Raw genomic sequence first — 4,561 nt, forward strand, 5'->3', positions numbered from 1 at the left:
CCAGGGATATACCTTTGCCAGGACTGCAGGGGCCTGGATGTACAGAGACTGGCTGCCCTTAACTGGGTGGGCTAGGGATAGGGCAGGGAGAGGATTTTTACCCAGTAGGGGCTCTACCCTCCTTGTCACTGTGGAAGCCTGCCCTCTTTTGGGGAGTTCTGGTCACATTTGCTCTTTGATTCCCAAATCAACACGAGATCCTGGGCTCTAGAAGCTGTCAGCCCCCCCCCCCCCCCCCCCCCCCCCCCACACACACAGAGTCTTCAGAAATTTGGTTATGGTGTGCCCCAAGAGGAGGCCAACTAACCATTCCCATCTTCTGATAAGATAGTCCTGCCTGGCACAACTGTGAATGGGCCTGCTGGGACAAAGAGTGTGATGAAACATTATCCAATCTTGGAAATAGGTGAAGGGGGAGTGTAGCATGTTCTGTCAGTGACCTACTGTAGCATTCTGAACAGGCCTGACCTAGGGTTATTTAATTACCTAGGTGTGTCAAACTGTGAGGGCTTGCAGACCAAATTGAACCTGCCACCTGTTTTTGTTTGTTTGTTTTGTATTTTTCGGAAGTGAGAAGCGGGGAGGCAGAGAGACTCCTGCATGCACCCATCCAGGATCCACTTGGCATGCCCACTAGGGGGTGATGTTCTGCCCATCTGGGCCGTTGCTCTATTCAAACCAGAGCCATTCTAGTGCCTGAGGCGGAGGCCATGGAGCTGTCCTCAGTACTCGGGCCAACTTTGCTCCAATGGAGCCTTGGCTGTGGGAGGGGAAGAGAGAGAGAGAAAGAGAAAGGAGAGGGGGAAGGGTGGGGAAGCAGATGGGCTTTTCTCCTGTGTGTCCTGGCCAGAAATTGAACCCGGAACATCCACACGCCAGGCGCACGGCAGGCGGACGCTCTACCATTGAGCCAGCTGGCTAGGGCTCGCCACCTGTTTTTGTAAATAAAGTTTCATTGCAGTAAACCAAGCCCATTTGTTTACTCATTGTCTGTGGCTACTTTTGTACTGAGAGTAACTGTGACAAAAACTTGCATGCCTGGGCCTTTGCAAAAAGTTTGCCAATCCCGCTTGCCTAGTCAAGGCACATAAGAGTTGATGCTTCCTGCTCCTCCCCCCTTTCTTTCTGTCTCTCTCACTAAAATGAATAAAGTCTTAAAAAAAAAAAAAAAGAAAAATATTTAGCCTGAGCTGTGGTGGTGCAGTGGATAAAACGTTGACCTGCACAAACAAAAGCAAAAACCCCCAAAACCCACATTGACCTGCAACGCTGAGGTCGCTGGTTCGAAATCCCGGGCTTGCCTGGTCAAGGCACGTAAGGGAGTTGATGCTTCCTGCTCCTCCCCCCTTTCTATCTCTCTAAAATGAATAAAATCTTTTTTTTTTTTTTTTTTTCATTTTTCTGAAGCTGGAAACAGGGAGAGACAGTCAGACAGACTCCCGCATGCGCCCGACCGGGATCCACCCGGCATGCCCACCAGGGGGCGATGCTCTGCCCATCATGGGCGTCGCCATGTTGCGACCAGAGCCACTCTAGCGCCTGGGGCAGAGGCCACAGAGCCATCCCCAGCGCCCGGGCCATCTTTGCTCCAATGGAGCCTTGGCTGCGGGAGGGGAAGAGAGAGACAGAGAGAGAAAGCGCGGCAGAGGGGTGGAGAAACAAATGGGCGCTTCTCCTGTGTGCCCTGGCCGGGAATCGAACCCGGGTCCTCCGCACGCTAGGCCGACGCTCTACTGCTGAGCCAACCGGCCAGGGCTGAATAAAATCTTTTTTAAGAGTTTACCAATCCCTAATCTTTGGGAATGGACCTGTTTTTTACTTTTATATTTATTATTTGATCAGAACACAGACACTGAAGTTACTTATGAACTTGTACGTTTCTATACTAGAGAACATCACAATCTTATTCTAGCATTCTTAGAAAGCTTACAAATACCTAGCTCAGTGGTAGTCAACTTGGTCCCTACCGCCCACTAGTGGGCGTTCTAGCTTTCATGGTGGGCGGTAGCAGAGCAACCAAAGTATAAATAAAAAAAAGTATTTAACTATAGGAAGTTGGTTTATAAAGATTTATTCTGCCAATCTTAGCGAAAATCCGACATAAAGTAATTGATAAGTAATTATTATTATATGCTTTAACTTGCTGTAACTCTGCTTTATAAATTTTATAAAGATTTTATTTATTCATTATAAAGAGGGAGGAGAGAGAGAGAGAGAAGGGGGGAGGAGCAGAAAGCATCAACTCCCATATGTGCCTTGACCAGGCAAGCCCAGGGTTTTGAACCAGCAACCTCAGCGTTTCTAGGTTGACACTTTATCCACTGTGCCACCACAGGTCAGGCTCTGCTTTATAAATTTTATAGTTACTTCCCTACTTTATAAATCACCATTACTGTGGAACCAGTGGGTGGTTAGAAAATTTTACTACTAACAGAGATACAAAAGTGGGTCGTAGGTATAAAAAGGTTGACTACCACTGACCTAGCTTCTCAAAAAGCTCTATGAACCATCTTTACCAAACACTCATTTCCTCCTTGATATGTAACAAATCTTTGATACATGTTCATTCTGTATTTGTAGGAGTCATTTTTTTTTTTACATGGACAGAGAGAGTCAGAGAGAGGGATAGACAGGGACAGACAGGAACGGAGAGAGACGAGAAGCATCAATCATCAGTTTTTTGATGCAACACCTTAGTTGTTCATTGATTGCTTTCTCATATGTGCCTTGACCGTGGGCCTTCAGCAAACCAAGTAACCCCGTGCTCAAGCCAGCAATCTTGGGTCCAAGCTGGTGAGCTTTTTGCTCAAGCCAGATGAGCCCATGCCCAGGCTGGTGACCTCGGGGTCTTGAACCTGGGTCCTCTGCATCCCAGTCCGACGCTCCATCTACTGCGCCACCGCCTGGTCAGGCGATTTTTTAAGGTATATTTAAAAATTATACTTTGATAGGAATTTCCAGAAAGAAGTTGGTGGGAATTTGCCCAGATTTCCTACAGGGCAGGCCCAGAGGATGAAAGACATGTACTGTGAGCTGGGCCCACTCAAGGCTTCCTAGGGTGCCTGCCCTGTGCTGCCAGCCCCCTGGGTAAATAGGCTTGGCAATCCTGAGGCTGTATGGTGTTGATGTAGAATGCCTGGGTTGGTGGAAAGTGTGACCTCTGGCACTTTCATGTCCCATGGGCAGACAGGAGTCTTTTGTGACCCTCTTTTTCCAGGTGTCTTCCAAAAATAATGTGGCACCTGTGGATTTGGCAGCTCTGCTCAGAGGCTGAGAGGAGAGGAGACCCTGGGTGTGGGGGTACACGAACAGTGGGAGTAGTGCCAGGCACTTACTCATGTTAAACTTCCCTTCTGACTGTGGTGGCCATGTCCACACCAGGATCCACTGAAGGAGAGTCCCAGTGGGTGGCTGTATGTGTGCATTTAAAATCCAGAATTCTAGTTGTTACAACCCCAATAAGTACACACTTCTCTTTCCCCTGCATTCCCTGCACTGGGGCTCAGGAAACCCTGAAATACATACTTCCTGACCATGAGGTCCTCGAAACCCAAGAAGATCCAACAGGCATGAGTATTTGTGTGAGGCTCTAAGGAAGTAGCCAGAGAACCAGGTGTTCTTGATGCAGCAGGTGCAGAGTGAGCTCAGCCACCCCTGGATTCAAGCCTTGGGCCTGGAAGGAAGAGGGGTTCCCTAGCCCTGCAAAGAGGCTCAGAAGGTCCACAGGATGGTTGCACCGCAACCAAGAGGTGATGGACATCCAAGGGGTCGGGTTGGTGGGCTGCTGGTGGGGGGACACAACCCCCCACTGAGGCTGCGACCAGGAGAAAAGGTCAGCATGGCCACAAAAACCACAAGGTTGAGGGAGGTGGGCAGCCCCATTCCTTCATCCCCCTTTGCTTTCTCTGCCACCCTTCAAAGAACCCAGTATGTAGCCTGTCCAGATGGCCCTGCCCTAGGACCTCACTGGTCAGCTGGATCAGGGGTCCTACCCGTGACCCAGGTCCTTGGGGACTGTCCTAGGCCTAGGATTCACAGGCAAGGTTCCCAGCTTGGTTGAAGGAGAGTCTTAAAGAATGTGCTGGAAGTGCCTCCCCCATCTTATTATGTCGGAGGTTACTGTGTACCTAGAGATGGATCGGGGTGACGGCAGGGGGGTTCTGACCAGAGGGAGCCGTGCTCTGGCAGAAGGGGTTGGCAAAAGGAATGCACCAGGGCCAGGCCACCTGATTCAAGGTTCTGAACCTGCCCCTTCAGGATACTGTGCAGTCTTCAGGATACCTGAAGCAGAGGAGCAGCAGAGCCCCAGAAAGAGCCAGGTGAGGCTCTGTAACCTGTGGAGGACGGAGGAGTGACCCTAGGGCATGGAGGGACCAGCAGCTGGGAGGAGAAAGGGGACACCACCCCCCCCCACCCCACCCCCCGGGAAGGGGAAAGCAAAGGAGAACGAGGGGGGTGCAGAAGCTATGCCGGCAGTCAGTCCTTGGCCACGCCCACCAGCAGCTGTTGGGGTCCTCAGACCCATTCCTCCCAACACCCATCACGAGAGCGAGAGCGCAGA

Source organism: Saccopteryx bilineata, chromosome 4 (assembly GCF_036850765.1).
Source record: "Saccopteryx bilineata isolate mSacBil1 chromosome 4, mSacBil1_pri_phased_curated, whole genome shotgun sequence".
Taxonomy (NCBI): domain Eukaryota; kingdom Metazoa; phylum Chordata; class Mammalia; order Chiroptera; family Emballonuridae; genus Saccopteryx; species Saccopteryx bilineata.